This window comes from Manduca sexta, chromosome 27, assembly GCF_014839805.1.
Source record: "Manduca sexta isolate Smith_Timp_Sample1 chromosome 27, JHU_Msex_v1.0, whole genome shotgun sequence".
In the NCBI taxonomy this organism is placed as follows: domain Eukaryota; kingdom Metazoa; phylum Arthropoda; class Insecta; order Lepidoptera; family Sphingidae; genus Manduca; species Manduca sexta.
Window position 1 is genome coordinate 17,864,799 of NC_051141.1, and position 22,274 is coordinate 17,887,072.

A 22,274-nucleotide genomic window follows, 5' to 3' on the forward strand; every position below is an offset into this window, starting at 1 on the left:
GTCTAGGTGCATTTCTGGCTACTCTTACAGGGAAAAAGATGTGTATGTAGAGGTAACTCGTAATGATCGCCAATCATACCGAACTTCTGCAAATTACACTTAAGGTTATACCTTAAGCTATAACCATAAAGGACCTAATATTTTTGGTAATATTGCGAAGAATCTCTTCTTATGAAATGAAATGAAATGATTTATTTGAATCTGTAAAATGTTAACATTATTTAGATTCCGTCAATATTAACTCTACCACCAGTTCGGAAAGCAGTTTTCACCAGAGAAGAATGGGCAAGAAACTCTGGTGTTGCTCTTTTCAATCAGTTTAGGGTAATTGGATTGGCTTATTGGACGGATATGTAATTTGGTAATTGTGATGAGATTTACCAAACGGTATTTTCAAAATTGTTGTATACACTTGAACTCCTAAGATGCAGCACATAACTCAAAATTGAAGAGGATGAAAATAATCCATTTTGTATTAGGTACAATTAGAACGATTTTTAGCTAAGAAAAAAAGTAAAAAATAAAACCTTTTTAACGTAAAATAGAAACGACTTCAGAAATCACTATAAAAGTGAAAAGCAAAATAGAATTTTACTTGATATGGACATATAAAAATAATTTATTAGTCAAAAAACCGTGTAGAGTACATTAAATAACTTGGCTTATGTGAATTTATGTACACTTAACGAATATTTAGAAGCAAGTATCATTGAATAATATAACGAAATCTATATCTTACACAATGGAGCCAGTGTTGTGGCTCTTAATGAATTGGAGTGGAAAGGTTGATTAGGATTAATTATCGCTGATCGAATTCCATAATCAAATAAATTGTAGGTACGTGATACGAAGTTCACATTAGAAGCCACACTAAACTGAAGCATAACCAGTGTCACCATATTTGATCAAACATTGGACTTATATTATACAAATATTATCGCAAATACGTAAATCACCGTAAATTCATTGAATAGACAACTTTGAAGTTACAGAACTTTAAATTAATCTAGGAAAAGCAACGTATCACCTAAATGAATAAGTTTTCCGGCGCGTTTCTGAGTTTGATATTATTCGAAGAGTGACGGTCAAAATTACTTTAGTAAAAAGCGACACAGAAATGTGTATGACGAGGCGGCCATGTTGATTAGACTCGATTATATTTTTGTGATTTTTTCCGACTTTTTAACGTTACTATGGTACTTGGAGCACTTCTAACAAAGTTGCATGTTTACACTAACATAATCGCGTTAAAATTTCCTCGAAATTGAATTAACATTTGGCACAACACATTATGTTTATTGTGATAACGCGTGTTGGTCGTGCCATTGAATATAGCTTAGTGTGGCCCCGGCATTACGTGTATAAAACAAAGCTATAACCATTTGTCACCGTCTTGACATACAATAAATAACAGCGCAGTTGCCTTTTTTATGCTCCCTTCGCTTGTGAATCCGCCCGTATTCAATCCTTAATAATAAATATTTCACTGTACTTTTCTAGGCTTAAAAGTGAGTCTATATTTCCATACAGCCTACCTGTGTGACAAATTTAATCCAAATTCATTCAACAATTGATGTGTTTACTTAGTTACAGCCAACCTTTTATCGTCACAGAATAATAATTATCTACTACATCTCGCCTCGATCCGGCCCGGTAATGCAGTACAAAATTCCGCGAAACAGGGCGTGGTTGGAGCAGGCAGCATACGCGCAGATGACGCTAGATAAAATAGGAGCCTAGATCAATACGGAACGGGAGGGAGGTACGTGTACCGCGGCCAGGACTCGCCGGCGTTTGCGTCGGGACTCCGTGGTGGACGCACCTCCGACATGTCCAGCGGGAATCCAGATTTTTGCTAGACATATCGGACGTACTTTTTTTGTCTTCTGGTGAAGAATCATGCTTCGTATTACTTAGCAATGGTTAGTCTGTTTCAAGTGAAGTTGTGTTAGTATTTCGCGTTAAATGATGTGTTAAGTGAATATAGTGTAGTAGTGTAATAGTGGTGCTGTAGGGTGCTCTTGATATAGCCCTCGTAGACAAAGGCATGGGATATATTTGGTTCTGGAATGTGGTCCGTCTGATGGTAAGCGATCACCAACGCCTAAACGTCTATGAACGCCAATAGGTGAAATGTGCAATGAAAATAAAGAAAGAATACTGCCAACAGTATACCAGACATACTTTGTGTTTAGAATAAACCTAAGAAATTTATAAATTTACCGTTTCCCAAGAATTTAGAATTGGAAATATTAATTTTAATAAGTTATAATAAAGATTGTGACCTCACCCACAACGAAGCTCAACATTCATGATCCAAATTCATATGTAAATTATAATATCTTTGCAGGTTTGGATCCACTGGACTGTATGTTTAGTTCAAGAAACCAGAAACCAGCGAATCAAGGCGGGCGAGAGTGACTTCTAGAAATATGTTCATCAGTTTAACACTACATCATCTCACTTATTTTGAATAAGAAGAGAAACTTCTCATGGCTTTGCCGGTTGTGGAGGTTGACTTCCTGTACAAGAGTGTTAGAGATGATTTTAAGCGCTACGTGAAAACGTAAGTGCATCGGACTTTGCAGAATATGGTCAGAAGCCACACCCAGTGGGGCACGCTAGCAGATAAGACTTTTGCACGGCGATCACCGGAGCGGCATATCCATCGGAGCATCTCTTCTGGCTTCATAATAAGTTCACTTCTGTATTTATAACATTCACCAACCATTTGTATACTTTGTTTTTGCAATTAGGCCAAAATTTGTGGAGAACAATAACTAGCTACGCACCCTGTTTGCTCAAGCGATCTTCGTCCTTTATTAAATCTATGCGTAGCGAATAATTGCCGTGTTCAATTTCTCAATGTACTATTTACATTTTGATACTGTTTTATACTATTAATTGGTCAATTTCTCTAAATTCTTCATCAAATTCGCGGTTGCAGCTTGTTGGTCTTCAGGGCATCAAAATTGTTACTCATCCCATCATATTTATCTCTCCTGTCCTGTATACTTTAACAGAATCCTTCTTCTTTTTTCCTTTCGTATCCTTACATTTAGAGTAGTCCAGATCCCGAACCTTGAATATAACCATCACTGCCACTGCGTATTTAAACATTTTTTATCTCCTTATCAGGGAGCTACCCCGGATCGCAGGGATTATTGTGTGAGTAACACTTGTCCTGGGGTTATTGTGGTGTGTACTAGTCAATGACTTGATAATACGCAGCTAGTTTTAATCTTATCATTTAATTAAATATAGTTGGCAAGGTTACGTAAATATATAATTTACTGAGAGTTGGTTTAACATCACGGTGGAAATAAATGGAATGTAGAAAAAATGGTGTTTTATTTACCCTTAAATATGAGTCTCGTGCCATGACTTGAACTTATTATAAACATATTTTTATCCATTCCTATCAGTTAGTTCCGAATCGATAAGGCTGGTATAAGATTGGCTCGAGACCTAAATCAAATATGGTTCTTAAAAAGTGATGATAGCCTAGTTGAGAATGGAACGGACTGGCGAGACGAATGTCTGTAGATTCAAAACCAAAGGGTACACACCTCTGACTTTTCTAAGGTTATGTGTGTATTCTTTATGAATTCTCGCTTGCTTTAACGGTGAAGGAAAACGTTGTGAGGAAACCAGCACATTTAAGAAGTTTTCTATAGGAATTTTGAGGGTATGTAAAGTCTATTAATCCACACTATGTCATATTGTGGTCTAATTAATCCCTTTTAGTAGTAAAAGAAGCCTGTACCCAGCAGTTGGACTGTATATAATACAGGGCAGATATTATATTTATTTATTGTATGGACCTTCCTAATAAAATCGATCCATACCTGAGTTATACTTATAACTATACCTGCATAATTAACATAGCAATTAGCCAAAGATTAGTCTAAATGAACCATAAACGCGTATAACGTTCAGAAATGAGTAGAAAGACCACTATAGTCCATTTAATGTAAAGTTTGATTAGATTTGAGTTTTAGGTGGACACATTTTTTTATTTATTTATTTAATATTTGAAACAAACAGAAAATATCAAATATAAATAATTAAAGAATCTGTTACAAAATGCAGTGAAGTCTCCAGTAATAAACAAAAAAAACACAGGTATAAAAAGAGTGAAAAAGAAGATTAATTTAAAAACAATGAAATAAAAATAGCAAAAATAAAATAAAATCATATTCTAAAGAAAACAAATTATTAAATAGAGTTTGGTATTCAACTACGCTTGCCATCATAAGACATGAGAAGTTAAGTCTTATTATATCCAGTTATACAGGCTATAATTTTCTTTAAACCGGAACATAACAGTGACTACTTACTGCTGCTTGCCGGCAGAAATAGACAACGCCTGAGTAGGTACCACCATACCTACTCAGGCGGACTCTGACATGTGAGAGACCTACCACCAGTAATATGTGTAATAATAAATAGTAATACCTTTCATTTTCGTTAAAACATTTCTTAGACGACGAGACACACTCCTATAATTTGACTGTTACTTGCTTGTTTAATTCGCGCCTTTGTACCTTACGTAGAGAAAATGTTAGCACATTATATTCATATTTTCGCGGACTTAAAAATAGTGTATGGAAGTTTTGATAGTCTGTGAAAATAAATTGAGTCAGTCCAGCCGCATTGAAAATGATTGGAAAGAAATAGTGACACAAAAATTTCCACGAACGATGGCTTTTGGATAAATAATTTATAAATTAATGATAAAGCATTACGTAATATTTTTTAATATATTTTTTGTTTGTGTTTGTTTTACCAAAACTTAATTCAATTAATTGGATTTTTTTTATTTCAAAACATATATTTACTTCCAGATTGGTCTCTTAGAAATACTTTAAAATCAGTTCAGAAGTTTTGATTTAAACCGAATTAGTTGGAATAAGTATGTCGTCCAAGAAAATGAATTTACGTAATTCGCTTTCCCATAACTTTATGTGGTGTTTTTGTCTTAGGTCCATTTCTTATTCTGAAAGAAAATTCAAATTTTATTTGTGTTAATTTGACAAGGAAGACAATAATAATAAATTAATGTACAAAAATAGATATTATTATCTATCTGGTTTTAACAGGCTACTTCATTGTTTTAAACACAATTTAATTACGTTTTATTACAATAAAAACAAAAACTTCCCTTTCTTCATCATCACAATGTGAGCTATATGTTAATAGTCTCTACTCGTAATGAGGTTCTCTAACCTTATTTATTCTCTTGAACAACAAATAATTTTACATATTTGACTAATATTTTTTATTCAAATCCAGGTTTTCACTTAGACTCGAGTTCTTATATGATGAGCACCAGTCCGTACACAACTACAAGCTGTCAATATTGACAATACTAGAGTCAGTTTGAATGGATATCAGTTCAAATCAGATGAACACAGTGAATGTTGGGAACTCCAATCTAATACGTAGTACATATATATCGACGGTGTTAGGACGTTTGATCTGTTTAATGAAATAGAACTGTCGCATGAACTATACCTTACCTCTAAGATGGCCTCTGTGTCGTTGGTATCGACTAGGCGACTTACTCCAGATTTAGACCTTTAATTATTTCTATTTTGTTAAGTAGACCAATATATATTTAATTCTTCGAATATATTTTTATTATCCAATATTTTAACTTTATGTTTGGTAATTTCAAATAAGGAGCATTATTAATCATGATTGAAAATATTACTAGAAATTTGATTAAATTACATTAAAGAAACCGCAGGAATATAATCTATTATAGGCATTTACAAGGAAGTTAAACATATAGAATCTCCTTTTGTAATAACTATGTAAGTATAGAAAAAGTTAGACATGGGTAGAAAAAAAATGTGTAAATCGCCGCTTTATTAAAGAGTAATTATGATTCTTCAGGTGAAACCATCATTTTAATAGATGTTTAAATAAAACTCAATGTACATTAACATTTATTGAAGAACGATTAATATGTTAAACTGAATACATTTACTACACAATACACTTTGACAAGAATTGAATACAATCACACGATACACTGAACATCACAACTACTAGACACCATAGGTATTGCTGAGACAACATTTAACCTTTCATTCAACATTTAGGAGAAGGTTGAAGATACAGATTACATGAAGAGGAACACACACAAACATCAAAAAGTTTAGAATGTGAGAAAGAGGACATTCAAGGAAATACACACGTTAGGGAAGAAGGACATATAAGATTTAAAAACACCGAGATTACAAATACCACGTTTAGGAAAACGACACGGAAGGACAGAGAAGGAAGGACAGTAAGCTACCACGAAAGCGAAGGACAACACCAAGGAGTTAACAGGGAACTGGAAATTACCATACACTCTCTTGTCCATACATTTAAGTACACTGAAGGTACACATCAAGAAATTGCAAATAGCAAGGGAACATTTAGTAGAAGGAAATCACGCACGACATAAAACAGGGGTAGAAGAAATGTCTATGCTAGGAAAGAGAAGAGAGGTCCTGGTGAGGGAAGGGAGCTTCAGAAGATGATTCATCGGCGTTGAGTTCTTTAGTTGTTCGTCGTGTTTGAACCGGAATCCATACCCAATCCTTGCACAGCGTCCCGCGTGTAGTTTAGCTCATGTCTGTAAAACAAAAGAGTTTAATTAATATAACAGACACTAGCCGTTTAAGAAGTTATTAATTCTAAAGATTTTTTTCATTGTCTTATCGCTAAACAAAAGACTCTCTTCACTGTGCCTTGTAATTTAAAGGAGGGGCGTAGCTACCGCTCTTTGGTTACTGGTGTAATTCGGGTTTGGGGGTAAACTATTGATTGCCATTTAAAGACATAAATGTAGTTGTGCTGGAGTAAAACAATTAATACTAATTTAATTTAGGTCTGTCAAATTATATTGACCTTTACTAATAAATGCTGGTACATCTTTCATAGTTATAAGACGTTTTGTATGTCTTCTGTCGTCATAACTACCTGATACATTTACAAAATTTAGTAAAAGGGATAGAATTAAATATCAGAATATCATTTTTCGCTTACCTAAACTCTATCTGCGCTTCCTTTTCAAATGATTTCTTTGGTGGACCCGGATATAGAAGACGGTTTTCCAGAAGATAGCAGGTCAGCAACTCAGCAACGATGAATCTGAAAACACGATACCCTTAATATAATCTCACATTCAAAATATTCTTACACCTTAGTTTGAAACAAATCTAACTGGAAGCTAACTAAGAAGTTGTTAGACCAAAATTCAAGAGATAGCTTCATAATTAAAACGGCCTTCTGGTTGCAATGAGTACTTGAAATCTTTCTACACCAACTTAATCTTTATAAATAGGATCTGACCCTTCTAAAGAAAGGAAATAGTATTGTAGAACACTGATAGCACAAATTTATTGCGGTTTCCTACGCGCATGCGTGGTTGAAATTTATCTCAAAAACGATTATATTCACAATAATTAGAATTAAAAGTGCACTCACCTCTTCCATAAAGGTTTGCTGCTACGGAAGAATTATAAACTTCATCCCAAACTGTACAACAGCCGTCAGTATTCACTGCCGTTGAACATTTTGGGAGGCGTCCGACAGCCGAGCGGGTCAGGCGACAAAGAACTGTGGAGCCGGTGCACTGCCGCTCCCTACAGTATTGATCTAGGTTCTAAGTGCAACTGGCGCCCTCTGCAATCCGTTTTCATTTGGGTGTGGCAAGGGTACTTCATGTGGACCAATGTTGGGACGTAGGGTTCCGTAGTTAATTCATTTATTTTAATGTCGGAAGTACACTTATAGTCGGAGGTTAATGGCAATGGCGTTAAAAGGAGCTAGACATTGATGACTTTTGGATTAAATATTCCCGAAAGTATTTCATTCAGATGAGAGAATAACGTTGGAGATTTAGAATAATAACTGCAGTTCAAAAAGAGAACGCAGTTCAAACGTAAAATATATCTTAAAATTACGTCTCCAATTATATGGAATCAGGGAAAATAGTAAAGGGTATATGTAACGTATATTCGACTTTCTACATTCACGAATGCGAATTTTTAATTGAGCACCAAAACATTATTAACTGAAATTTGCTGATAATATATATTTATTCATTTATTCTGAGATTTGTTGCTTAGCGATTATATTGCCTAATAAAATAACTCATATATACAAGGACCATTTTAAAACTACCTTATATATTGCATTAGCTCTATCGGGCAATAGATCCACGAGAATAGTATCACTTAGTTTCAGCTTAAGTATATAAACACATATTATTTGTTGAGCTACGTAAGTCGATTACAACAGAAACTTTTGTTTAGTTTTTATAAAGTGATATTACAATATGAATATTCACTATATAATAAAAAGTGTATAGATGAGTTAATGAATAAGCATATTAACAAGGCACTGTGAGCTCATGCTGCGTAGATCAGACCACCAACAGCTAAAATTTTAAGAGTTGTATAATTGTTGAATGTAGATAGGTACTTGTAATTTTGCCTTTGCGGATGACCAAACCTCAGTCCCGCCGTCGCCGAAACGTCGCGAGAAAAGTCAAATATTAAAACCGCGATAAAATCCGAAAAATAGTTTAATTGTAGTGTCTTACATTCGCGTAAACATGAGAATAATTATCCAATAAATGCTTATATTATCGTGAGTTATGAAATTGAAAGGGTTGGTCGTAGAGACTATGGAACCTTAAAAGGAGTCAAGCTGTCTCCTTCCGTTGCATGTGGCGCGAGCAGGGGGGCTCGTGTAATATAGCACTTATACTTCTCACCAGCATCCTATTACATGGTTTTATGTTATATGTGACGTTCAAATTGATATATTACTATCACATGATTATTAGTCTTTTTCAGTAAAAATTTCAAGTCTCGAAAGATGTAGTAAATTGGGAACAATCAATTGTCCTTACTAAATTTAATTTTTTTTTTAGTAATAAATATGAATTTACCCTGTAATAGTGAGCCATCAATATTGCAACGAAGTATCAGTTTTGTAATCGTTTTTTCCTCATACTCAGAAGTTTAAACGTAAGAGATTGCTTGATTCGGGAAATAAATAAATGCTCTATCTAAGAAATAATTAATCATAATTCTATAGCATCATGCACATGTGGATATTCCTTTGTCCCATATGCTTAATGGCTTGATGCTTTATGTGCTTGACTAAAGAGAGTAACACCATACGGGACACAAAGTAAAAACGCTATATTATTCAACCAGGTTACCTTTGCCAGATATATGCAGATATATTTTAAAAAAATTCAAAGAAAATGACCTCCTTTATTTTGCAGTATATCATTACTTTCCAGAATAAGATTTTTATTAGTGACACTATTGAATGGTGTAATGATACATTATGTTGCCATTTTAATGTAATACACATCGGATTCGATTCCTGGCTAGGAATGTTAGTTTCTTTTCATCCGAAAAATCTAGTAAATGCGGGGTGAAACCGTGAAATGCTAACTTTATAAGCAACACGTCATTATAGAGAAGATCGAATGCGTTTCTGAAATCGAAATATGCATGCGTATATGCGTCGGTTTGTCCATCACTGTCAACTACAGGTATTATCTCTGTCATATAATTTATATAATTATCCATCCTGGGCGACTGATAACAGCACTAAATTGTGTGAATTTGCAGATTTAAAAACCTTAAGCGAAATAGTTAACACAGGTTTCGCTCTATGTATGTGGTTTGTGGCTCGACAAAAATCACCGAGTACAATTGTAAATAACTTATTGATTTTACCAGATTTTATTAATTCTTTCCATGCTGGAGTTAATGTGACATTTTTTGATAAAAATATAAAAGCATTTGTTAAATAACTTATTGATTTCTATTCAATTTTATTGTGATGACCATTTTAGTGATTTTACTAAATAGAAACTGCAATCTCAGTTCGACGAAGGGATAGTAAAATAAAGCACAACATTAGGGTGATACCGATGTAATTACGTTCAGTTCAACATGTAGCACATTTTTAGAAGAACTGTTCACCAGATAATGTAAGGGATAAAATTAATACATCTAACACGAAAATAATTACAAATTATATGTACACAATACGTGGACGCTGAAATTAATAATTACAACAAGAAATGAATACAACCATTGAACTAAATACAGATTTACGCGAATAAACTGATGGAAATTAATATTCACATTAAACAAAATCAACACATTGATAAAAACTGAACACAACTTATACATGACACATACTGAAAATTAATAGTGAAAAAGTAAGTATATCGTAATTACAAAATTAATTAATGATCTTCACAGAGGGTCCGACTTCTCCGTGAAAATCAGAAATATAATTCACAATAAATCGATATAAATTACTAAATACAGGGCCCCCATAAAATAAAACATCTCTTAAACTAAATACAATCATACAGAATACAACAATAAATCAAAAATTTACACCATTAAAATTAAATACAGTTTAATACATCCACGAAAACTGAATACAAAATACAAAGTTTGAGAGCTGATTGACATTCTGGGGAAGTTGTTTGAAGCAACGTAGAACATTGTTAAATAGTTTTCTAGTTAAACCTGAATACCATAATGCAGAGAGTCAGGGAAATGCGACCTGACGTAAGGTAGCAGGCCTTAGGCGACTCATCAATTTAAAATAAGCTTTGTTTTTTGCTAAAATGTTCATGAAGCATTTTAAAATTTTAATATCATAGAATTTAGTATTTAAAATATTAAAAATAAAAGCGCCAGACCATTTATCCGGAGTCCCAAACTGTGTCAGATGTTTGCAAAGATATATTTTTAAAAAATCGAAGAAAAAGCCTTTTTTAGTCTGCCATATGTCTGGGAAGCGATGACATGTGACAAACTAAAAAAAGGGGATCTTCAATATTTAAACGATATGTCTTTGCAAATATCTCGCAATGTCTGAGATGCTGTTAAATGATCTGGCGTTTTTTTTGCTTCTAAATACTAAATTCTAAGATAACTATTAAAACATTCAAAATGCTTCACGATCATTTTTGGAAAAAAATTAGGTTTTTTTAATTTAATGGTCGCTTAAGACCTGCAACCCTTAGGAATGGTCTGCAATATCCTATTCAGGTTTAACTAGAATAATATTTTAACAATGTTCTACGCTGCCTCAGACATTGTACCCAAAATGTCCATCAGCTCTCGATCTAAAATGAAAAGCTCCGTCCGATACAAGATTCCCCAAATAAAATCAATAAAGCTGGGTACTCACTCAGTCCAGTATGTGTAAATAAAGCTAGTAAAAGTACATCATACCGGCCAAAAATTATTACAAATAAATACACCAAACCGCTAGAACATCGCAAAACAGATCATACTATACTATTGTTTCTTGTATAAAGCAGGCTCTTGTTATACAAATAACAATAATACTGAATGTCTGTTTATCCTATCCTCCCCCATATGACAATGCCACGACAACCTGTGGTATCATAGTGTCATCTAGCCTAGGACACCACATACCGCGTTACCCCCCTAAACAGGCCCACATATTCACGGCAACCACCTAGAGGCCGCCGCCTCTCGATGGCCACCATTTTCTGTGGTCTGTCTGTGCGTCATTCCTGTGCCAAATACACGATGAAATAAATAGGATTAGCAACCAAATATAAGTAGGGTTTCTTTGCCTCCGCATGTAGTGGTCGCGTTGAAACGAAGCACCCCTGATCCACGCGGCCAAGTCCATGCTCCGGCCAGGTTGCGTTAACGGAGCATGGTTTGGCTGCAGCGCGACCTGTCCGCTCTTATTGCTCTCCGTCTTCCTAGGTGTAATCGGAAGTCGGAAGCCCCCATTGGCACCATTCTTAAACACGGACAGCGTGTACTAGATGGTCTGCACCTGAAACAAGCATTTCAGAAATATAAATCAAAATATTGTGATCCATAAAATTAGTTGGTCTAAATCCTTCTTTACTAAAAAGGACATTTGATTGATGAGTACATAAAAAATCAAATAAGATGACTTTAGGTGCATCAGCGCCCTGTGTCCAGTTCTGCTTGGACCTCCGGAAATTCATACAAGACTATAATTGTTATCTCACGTCCGGTTTTGAGAGTTTACTACCGTTGGATTCAAGTCGGTATAAATATACGAGAGTCAAGTCATGGCTGCTGTACCGGTTGTTTGCGCAACAGGCGGTACCGCGCGGCGCAGGGCATCGGGCAGATGGCGCCTCTGTCCATTGCACATGCGCAATACTACGATCCGCCATTTTATGTGGGATGGAGTGTTATGAACTGGTAAAGTTATATTATACAAAATTCGAACATAACGAGTTACTATAGTCTGGTAATGTGTTTCGCTAATTTGTATACAGGTGGATTTTTGAGATGGAGGGGCAAGGTCAGATACCTTAACCGCTGTAGGTATAAGAAATAGAAAACTCTCCATCTCTTTTGAAGACATTAAGATTTACAATGCTTGAAATAATGTAGTCACCAAGAAAATGGGCCAAAGTTTGCAAAAACTTTTTGGATGTCTTTGCCATTAATTTATGGCAAGATGAAATGAGACGTGAGATGGTAATTGTTCTGATTTATTCTATGTACAAATGGTGCTTATATAATATACTAAAGTGGCACGTGACGTACTACGTGAGTTAACACTCATCCAAGCATCTACGTGATACTATGTGCGACGCTGTCGCAACAATGTCAATCAATCTTCTTGCCTATAAGGTTCAAAAGACTAAACGACCATTTGAGGTTTAAAGTTTAAACTGTAAAAAACTTTATGTAGGAAATGCGACGCCAATTCACTTTTGAATATTAGAAATTTGTATTAAGAGTCGTTTGATTTACAAGTACCAATGGAAAAGCATTCAGGAATTCTCTAGTTGCCCTTGGTGCCTCGTCTCAAAAATTAAATCTGTATAACTCGGTTATGAAGAATAGGATTTTAAATTAACAAAAAAAGTAGCAGCCCTGACTAATTCACATGGCACAAGGCATAGCACGCGGAGAGAATGTCAGCGGCTATTTTAAATTGCATCGCCGCCATTTTGGATTGAAATAAGCATTCATAGATGCGCACTAAGTGTCGAATATACCTGCGAGATGGGTACTGGGTAGGTACAGTAAAGCAATAACAATAATTATTGATCCAAGATTCTACAAGTTTATAATAATCCGAACACAATCATTAAAGAAAACAGTGAAAAGTGCGCTGCGCTGCGTATAGGTGCGCTACTAGTTCTTTGTTCTGTATCGCGCCCGGGCGTGGTAGGTACCTCGGGTGTCTCTGCACATGCGCAAAGTATCGATCCGCCATTTTATGTGAGAAATTATTACAACGACATATAATTTTGGCGAGAATATGATAAATTCGAAAACAGCAAGTTTATTAAGTAGTGGTAGTTACAATGTCATTTGTTATCTCACTATCCTTGGCATATCGTGAACTGATAAATTAAAAAGCCTTTATCATTAGTTGAACATCCGCCATTTTGAATTGGGCAAATATGGAAAAACGCACATTTTTAGTTTTAGCAATTGACATTTTATATACCTAAGAGCAAAATGTCGCAAAATGGGCATATTTACCGGGCAACGTTTAACCGAGCTATGATAACTTATTCATAATGATATTTCATAACGGTAATACATGGATGTGTTTAGTAAAGTATTTAACAAAAGATCGCCTTGCATAATCAAAACAAAATAAGCAGAAGAAATCATCAAGTGCTGCAACATCTCACATTACAATTCCCTATTTCTCTATCAGTACAATCGCTGCTAGTGGCTGTCCCTTATTTCTCAATACGCTGCGCGTAAACTAATTGAAACAAATGCTAAAACTGACCTGCGGCTGAGGATCACGCCCCAGTGGTCCGGCGCCTCCGTGTAGACCTTCACGGGTTACATCCTGCGACACGTCCGCTACACGCGCTGGCCTCGGAGCGAGAGACCGACGCAGCATCCGAACTTCCCATCTAGTGTGGCTAACAATCATTTTAAAATTCCGTCAGCTTAAATAAGAAATTCCGTCAAAAATATGTCGAGCAATCAAGTAATCAAAAAAATCCAGTATAACTATCAAAATACTACTTGTTTATATATTAAAACTGATCATTCTGTTTTTGTAATTCACACAGTTTACATTACATTGCGTATAAATTAATTCTAAAAGTACAATTTGATCAAATAAACGTTATTATATTATATAGATACTCAGATATTTTTTGCACCATAAATTTGTATTTATATCAATTGTAATATAAATCTGTCAGCCGTCAGTACATATTGTTTCCTATATTCCATATGTCCATCCCGCCATAACTTGCGGGAAATCTATTAAACTGGCAACGCAGCTCCGATCCCGCGAGAGCAGTGGTCGGCAACCTTTTCGCAGGCAGGTGCACATAGTGACGTGAAGTAGAGATGGTCCGCATTTTTTCTTAATGTTTGTAATAAGTACTTTATTTTGTTTCAAAGGGAAGTGCATCCACACGAAGGCGCAGGGGGAGGGGGCGGTCTGCTTGGACGTTTACATTCGCGTCATCGGTCTTACCTGGAGAGATGGAAAACATCGAGCTGAGTCCCAAACACTGTTATACAGTGCAAACGCGATATAACGAAACTGAAGGGATCTAGAAATTATTCATTACACCAAGTAATTCGTTACCATTAGGTTTGTTATATAGAGGTTAGGTTCCACTCCATTATGATTTATCAATGTAAGAAAACTTGTTTGGTAACTTCAACACTACGCATATACTTGTCTGTTTACCTTGTTTAAGCGGACGATTTCTACTAATGATAGAGAACACACTTTAATGATAACACAGTATTATTTATTTGAAAATTGTTTACACAAATTTCTGTGAAAATATAAATCACAATCAATAAACTATACTCGCATATTTAGAAAATCATAAATGTTATTAGTTTTGCGGTACATAAATTAGTCTCGATTTTTATTTACTTGAATAGAGAAAAAGTCGTAAATTCTAGTCTACTCACCAATAGTGTTAACTATTATATCCAAAGCATAATACAATTCCATGAAGGAATTCAGTACATCGCAATCTAACCAACTTTTTGAGACACATTTTCTTACAACTAGAGCTTTACGAGCATCTTTTATTTCGAAATCACTTTGAAATTTTTCGAAATCACGATGTGCCCGATATATGCCCGAGTCTATCACCAGATAGGCTCGCTCCGTACCATCATCCCATTGGGGAAAAAGATCTTTTATGATTAAAGTTTTAAGGGAATTTCTCATCTTATTGACTTCTATTACATTTTATTGTGATGAGTTTCTATATAGAAACTGCAATCTCAGTTCGACGAAGGGATAGTAAAATAAAGCACAATATTTGGGTGATACCGATTTAATAAAGTTCAGTTCAACATGTAGCACATTTTTAGAAGAACTGTTCACCAGATAATGTAAGGGATAAAATTATTACACCTAACACGAAAATAATTACAAATTATATGTAAACAATACGTGGACGCTGAAATTAATAATTACAACAAGAAATGAATACAACCGTTGAACTAAACACAGATTTACGCGAATAAACTTATAGAAAGTAATATTTACATTAAACAAAATCAACACATTGATAAAAACTGAACACAACTTATACATGACATATACTGAAAATCAATAGTGAAGAAGTAAGTATATCGTAATTATAAAATTAATTAATGATCTTCACAGAGGGTCCGACTTCTCCGTGAAAATCAGAAATATAATTCACATTAAATCGATATAAATTACTAAATACAGGGCCCCCATAAAATAAAACATCTTTTAAACTAAATACAATCATACAGAATACAACAATAAATCAATAATTTACACCATTAAAATTAAATACAGTTTAATACATCCACGAAAACTGAATACAAAATACATAGTCTGAGCGCTGATTGACATTCTCAGGAAGGTGTTGGAGGCAACGTAGAACATTGTTAAATTGTTTCTGGTTAAACCTGAATACCATAATGCAGAGAGTCAGGGAAATGCGACCTGACGTAAAGTAGCAGGCCTTAGGCGACTCATCAATTTAAAATAAGCTTTGTTTTTTGCTAAAATGTTCATGAAGCATTTTAAAATTTTAATATCATAGAATTTAGTATTTAAAATATTAAAAATAAAAGCGCCAGACCATTTATCCGGAGTTCGAAACTGTGTCAGATCTTTGCAAAGATATATTTTAAAAAATCGAAGTAAAGCTCCTTTTTAGTCCGCCATATGTCTGGGAAGCGATGACATGTGACAAACTAAAAAAAGGGGATCTTCAATATTTAAACGATATGTCTTTGCAAATATCTGGCAATGTCTGAGATGCTGTTAAATGATCTGGCGTTTGTTTTCGCCTCTAAATACTAAATTCTAAGATAACTATTAAAACATTCAAAATGCTTCGCGATCATTTTTGGAAAAAAATAAGGTTTTTTTAATTTAATGGTCGCTTAAGACCTGCAACCCTTAGGAATGGTCTGCAATATCTTATTCAGGTTTAACTAGAAAAATATTTTAACAATGTTCTACGTTGCCTCAGACATTGTACCCAAAATGTCCATCAGCTCTCGATCTAAAATGAAAAGCTCCGTCCGATACAAGATTCCCCAAATAAAATCAATAAAGCTGGGTACTCACTCAGTCCAGTACGTGTAAATAAAACTAGCAAAAGTACATCATACCGGCCAAAAATTATTACAAATAAATACATCAAACCTCTAAAACATCGCAAAACAGATCATACTATACTATTGTTTCTTGTATAAAGCAGGCTCTTGTTATACAAATAACAATAATACTGAATGTCTGTTTATCCTATCCTCCCCCATATGACAATGCCACGACAGCCTGTGGTATCATAGTGTCATCTAGCCTAGGACACCACATACCGCGTTACCCCCCTAAACAGGCCCACATATTCACGGCAACCAGCCAGAGGCCGCCGCCTCTCGATGGCCACCATTTTCTGTGGTCTGTCTTTGCGTCATTCCTGCACCAAATTCACGATGAAATAAATAGGATTAGCAACCAAATGTAAGTAGGGTTTCTTTGCCTCCGCATGTAGTGGTCGTGTTGAAGCGAGGGCACTCCCTGATCCATTCGCAGCCAAGTCCATGCTCCGGCCACGTTGCGTTAACGGAGCATGGTTTGGCTGCAGCGCGACGTGTCCGCTCTTATTGCTCTCCGCCTTCCTAGGTGTAATCGGAAGTCGGAAGCCCCCATTGGCACCATTCTTAAACACGGACAGCGTTTACTAGATGGTCTGCACCTGAAACAAGCATTTCAGGAATATAAAAATAAAATCAAAATATTCTGATCTACAAAAGTAGTTGATCTAATTCCTTCTTTAATTTAAAGGACATTTATTTAATAAGGAAATAATTGCAAGGCAAACACACCAGCAGGCGCTTGATTGATGAGTACATAAAAAAATCAAATAAGATGACTTTAGGTGCATCAGCGCCCTCTGAAGGCAGTTCTGCTTGGACCTCCGGAAATTCAAACAAGACTATAATTGTTATCTCACGTCCGGTTTTGAGAGTTTATTACCATTGGATTCAAGTCGGCATAAATATACGAGAGTCAAGTCATGGCTGCTGTACCGGTTGTTTGCGGAACAGGCGGTACCGCGCGGCGTAGGGCATCGGGCAGATGGCGCCTCTGTCCATTGCACATGCGCAATACCGCAGTTGCAAACCGCCATTTTGTTTCGCAACGAGTTTTACGCTAACCGACCTTTTAGGCGACATTATTTTTTTTGGGGTATTCAGGGAGCTTACAGAAAATTTTACAACATTCAGGCATAACAAGTTTCCATAACGTGGATTTTTTGGTTGATTTTTATGATGGAGTGGCTGCAGCTAGCTACCTAAATCGCTGTACTACGAAAAACTTTCTTAGTAGGCTGTCAACGTTTTTTGAAAAATTACTATATTTGAAAAAAAAATGTAGAGACCACAAAAGATGGTCAAAGTATGCATAATCTTTTTTGCATTGTGTTGCTTAGAAGGATCATAAGACTAAAGGATTACTAGAGGTTTAAGAACTTGTAAGAAGGTCATTTGATTTAAAAGTATACAAATGCATTCAGGAATTCTCTAGCTGCCTTCGCTGCCTCGTCTCCAAAATCCAACCTGTATAACTCGGCTACGAACAATAATATTTTAAGTAAACAAATTGAAAAAAAGAAACGTTGGCTAATTCACATGGCAAATGGCATGGCACGCGGAGAAAATGTCAGCGGTTATTATTGCATCGCCGCCATTTTGAATTGAAATGAGCATTAATAGATGCGCACTAAATGTTGAGTACCTACACGTGCGAGATGGATAGGTGTAGGACGATATTTATTGATCCAAGAATTTACAAGTTTATAATAATCTGAACTTCAATATTAAAGAAAACAGTGAAAAGTGTATAGCTGCGCTACTAGTTCTTTGTTCTGTATCCTCTGTACCTCGGGTGTCTCTGCACATGCGCAAAGTATCGATCCACCATTTTTTGTAAGAAATTATTACAACGACGTATAATTTTGGCGAAAATATGATAAATTCGGAAAAGACGAGTTTATTAAGTAGTCATTTGTAACCTCAGTATTCTGGGTATATCATGACCACAAATATTAAAAAGTCCCTGTCACGAGTTAAACATCCGCCATTTTGAATTGGGCAAATATGGAAAAATGCACAATATTAGGTTATAGCAATGCACATTTTATATGTAAAGTAGTTAATAAAAAATCGCATAATGTAATCACAATAACCAGAAGAAACTTTTGTGCTGCAAAATCTCACATTACAATTCCCTATTTCTCTATCAGTACAATCGCTGCTAGTGGCTGTCCCTTATATCTCAATACGCTGCGCGTAAACTAATTGAAACAAATGCTAAAACTGACCTGCGGCTGAGGATCACGCCCCAGTGGTCCGGCGCCTCCGTGTAGACCTTCACGGGTTACATCCTGCGACACGTCCGCTACACGCGCTGGCCTCGGAGCGAGAGACCGACGCAGCATCCGAACTTCCCATCCAGTATAGTATTGATCTAGGTTTCAAAATTATAATTGCGCCATCTAGGTGTAGATTTCTTGATTTGAGTTTGTCCCTAAATGTCTTTAATACGAACTTTTAAGAGCCTTATTTTCCATGAGCTATGCTTTTCTAATAGCCTGTAGTGTTTTAAAACTAACTCCTATAGTTTACAAATACGTCTCAAAAAGATAAGCGAATTGGGTGTGGTTCAATTTTACAATTACAGATTTAGATGGCGTTAGTGACGTTTAACTTGAAACCTAGATGTACAGTCAGCCAATAAAGTCGCTTAACAAAAAGTCACAGAAAAGGCAAACACCTTAAGCATCAAATGTCGTTGATCAGTTATCGTTAAATATTTTATTTAACACCACCAATCACAAATGTTACATAGCATGAAATAAAGGCTGAATCCGCTTATAGTTTAAATATAAGTGAACAGTATAGACACAGAATATCATACAATAAAATTCGACAAACTTTTGTAAAATATGAATTATAATCATTGCTGTCTAGGTTAATTACCGCAACCTAAAATAACCGAAAAATATAGTAATTTTAAGGTGTTCAGTAAAATATCTAGCGAAAACTGATCAACGACATTTAACACTTAAAATCTTTAGCTTGTGGTTGAGTTTTACTAAGCGACTTTCATGACCGACTGTACATGAAGGATCAGGGGGAGGGCACAGACTGGCCCGTCCTATTCCTAGAGGCAGCTCACCGAAGCCAGACGTGTCTCTGGAATGTCCAGCAACAATTTGTGTCCGCATGGATTGTTGCTGGACATTTCTTAATAAATACCCAAAAAATTAACCCACATGCCGCACTATAATTTAAAGTTGAGTTTGTGTGTTTATTTCAAGTAACAATAAACTCGAGGTGTGAGTGGTGGTGCAACCATCTGCAGGGGTGGGTCGAGTTAGCTGAATGTGGTGACGCAGGTGAGTGGTGGAAGTAGAAAAGTGGTTATATTACATTAGTTACTATTGTCGTGGCATTCAGAAGATGGTACGAGGCAGCCGTCATTGTCGTGGTCCCGCGATCGATACTGCGCCCTAAGAGAGCAGCGGATAATCATAGTGCGCATGTCCGCAGCCGCAGAAAATGAAAAACGACGCCTAGAGGGCTCCGGAGGCAAAAGTTCATATGGACACACCTTAGAAAATGGACTTATGTAATTATAATGTTTTCTTACGTGATTTTTGATATTGTTGCAGGTTACGATCAACGTTAACAGTACTCAGCATTCTTCAAGAATTCATGAACGCGATGTGATGACACCTGCAAAGAGATCAATCTAGCAGCAAAGCGCAAGTGATCCCAGTAGACCAGTGCAAAAATACTCGTCCTCGAGTAATCAACGCGTTCTACTAGGAAACGATCGGAACGCCTACTGCCGATTTATTGTTTAGAATCGGTTCAAAATACTTCTGATATTACGGATTTCTTTATATTATAATGATTCTTCATGAATTAATGTATTTGAGGAAATCTTGTATAGTTCATATTGTTATTATGTTAGACATAATTTGAACTTTATTGTTTCGTTCATTTTATATTTTAATTTGTGCCGCGTCAACACTATTGGCGTCGTGTACTCTTGTCATAGTTATTTTATTCCCCGGACTGCAGGAACATTCCGATGGTAACACTAGTTCTGGGAGTTGGCCTTTAGGAATGAGACACTAATGAATGCAAATTAAGTCACATTTTAATTATTGTGTATCGGTGTTTAGTGTTCGATGTATCGTGTTACTGTAGGGATTTATTGTAATTAGATATATCAATATGTACTCACGCTGTCTGTCGTGAACTAGCATTGTGGGGTGTTGGTCGGTACTACAACTTTATTTACAATTAATACTATTGCTGAATTGAGATTCAAAGCATTACACACATACTTACAATCTTAGGAATAGGGGGAATAAAATACAGAGGATTAAATATCTTATAGCCTGTCGTCTGGTTAATATTAACTTATGAGGTATCATAATCATTTTATTAACATATTAACCTTTTGAACTTCTCGATGTTTGTGTATTAGTATTTAATCATGTATTCACACGCCACTCTCAATTACAGATCAAAATATAAGATTACATAGGAATTTTAGCACGGTGTTTAATGGATTAAAATAGTAGAAGCGGAATTTGTTTCATTTTTAAAACCTCTTAAATTGGTTTAAGAAAAATAATAAAGAGCAAAAAACTGTATATAGATGAGCGTATAAGCGCCCTTAAATCTCTTTAAAAATAGTCAAACACGTCACATGGTCACAACATGCCCTTAAAATATATGTATTGATGATTTTGTAAAAAAAATAATTGCGCAATCTTTTATGTCAATATCAATAAACTTTAAAAAAATGACTTCATTACGTCCCTAAAGAAGATCTGGTTATCTTTTAAATTATTAGACTTGTACCTAGCCCTATTTTTTGATAACTTGAATGGTCTTACCAGTCAGGCTGTATGCACTGGCTCACAGAAACACGACGCGATAGCGTCCTGTCGTGTTTCTTATTTAGTTAAATTTTATCGAGAAGTCTGAAAAACTCCTCATAGTAATCAACAGTCCCAAGAAGTTTACTTTGCAGTACACCTATATAAGGTATAGTACACTAAACCGCTATTCTTAAACCATTTATTTCCCTTGAAGTTATTAGTGCATATGCACTATTCTTTTGGAAAATTCTGTTAATGAGCAGTGGTCTTCACCTTGTTTTTTTGTGTATCGGACCCCGCTGTCAACACTGGAGCAAAAGTGCGAATGGAATACTGGAATCCCCTGGCGTAGTAACTGCAGGGTCTTGCAGGAAAGTTGGGGGGATATCTGGGGAAGAAAGAGTGGGGGAAGGAGAAAGATCCCTCTTAGAATAGAAGGAAGGGTGAAGAAAGGCTAAGAAATGTTCTCGAGTCTTCATAGGCGTCAACACCCAAGGCCACAGCACCCAAGTTAGATACAACTCCCACATCGTTTGCCTTACCTAAGCCAATATATTTTATTATGAATATTTTTTGTAACTAAATGACATGTACGTGTCACCTAATTTGGATAAGTTGTATCCATTTCTATTTGGATTCTGACTAGTCATTTGATCCACTGTACTTTAGATTATTATTTTCAGTAATCTGTTTAGTGTGTCTTTATAAATAAATAAAAAATATAAATGTGAATTGGGAACCAAGCGGTATACATACTTACATAACTGTGTGCCTAGAGCCGCGACAAATG

At 35.6% G+C, this 22,274-nt stretch overlaps 4 long non-coding RNA genes across 4 annotated transcripts; 2 read left to right on the top strand and 2 right to left on the bottom strand.

Moving 5' to 3' along the window:
• Positions 1–1,682: 1,682 nt before the first annotated feature.
• On the top strand, positions 1,683–3,343 carry LOC115447458. The gene is made up of 2 exons (XR_003939016.2): positions 1,683–1,922; positions 2,351–3,343. It is a non-coding gene; the product is annotated as an uncharacterized LOC115447458 (long non-coding RNA).
• Positions 3,344–5,937: 2,594 nt separating this feature from the next.
• Positions 5,938–7,657, bottom strand: LOC115447436. The gene is made up of 3 exons (XR_003939008.2): positions 7,486–7,657; positions 7,045–7,149; positions 5,938–6,631 (listed from the first exon to the last, which is right to left on the bottom strand). It is a non-coding gene; the product is annotated as an uncharacterized LOC115447436 (long non-coding RNA).
• A 2,287-nt stretch (positions 7,658–9,944) lies between these two features.
• LOC115447453 lies at positions 9,945–13,952 on the bottom strand. The gene is made up of 2 exons (XR_003939012.2): positions 13,831–13,952; positions 9,945–11,868 (listed from the first exon to the last, which is right to left on the bottom strand). It is a non-coding gene; the product is annotated as an uncharacterized LOC115447453 (long non-coding RNA).
• Positions 13,953–19,707: 5,755 nt separating this feature from the next.
• LOC115447455 lies at positions 19,708–21,189 on the top strand. Its single transcript, XR_003939014.2, has 2 exons — positions 19,708–19,981; positions 20,258–21,189. It is a non-coding gene; the product is annotated as an uncharacterized LOC115447455 (long non-coding RNA).
• Positions 21,190–22,274: the final 1,085 nt, after the last annotated feature.